Here is a 506-nt window from a genome sequence, read left to right as displayed (position 1 = left end):
TTTGTTTGTGTTTACATAGAATGTCTGATTATTTCCATATTTTCCATTTGGTTTAGAAAAAGTGGAAATATTTCACCAGGCCAATGTGAATTTCAGTTGATTGAGATGGTGAAAAAAAACAGAACATTTAAAATTACAGAAAATGAGAGACACAGATTGAGAGAGAGAGAGAGAGAGAGAGAGAGAGAGAGAGAGAGAGAGAGAGAAAGAGGTATCTTCTCATTAGCAATGGTCAAATGTCAGCAACTCAGCCTTGAGCAGGGAAATGAAAGACCCACCCTAGTCTGTATCCTTGGCTCTGATCAATGGAAGCAATACACACCAGTACAGTGTGTCTCCTGCCTGCCTGTTAAGAGCGGACACGAGGAATGAGAGATAGAGGACAGACAGAAGATCGAGAGGGAAACCATCTCCTCCCTCTCTGAGCAGACCCCACACTGAAGAGCCCTCCTTTCCCCCACCCCGCCTCCCTCTCTCCCTCCCTCCCTCCCTCTCATCTCCTCTTT

The sequence above is a fragment of the Esox lucius genome, chromosome 19 (assembly GCF_011004845.1).
Source record: "Esox lucius isolate fEsoLuc1 chromosome 19, fEsoLuc1.pri, whole genome shotgun sequence".
NCBI classification, from domain to species: Eukaryota; Metazoa; Chordata; class Actinopteri; order Esociformes; family Esocidae; genus Esox; species Esox lucius.
This window is presented reverse-complemented; position numbering follows the sequence as displayed.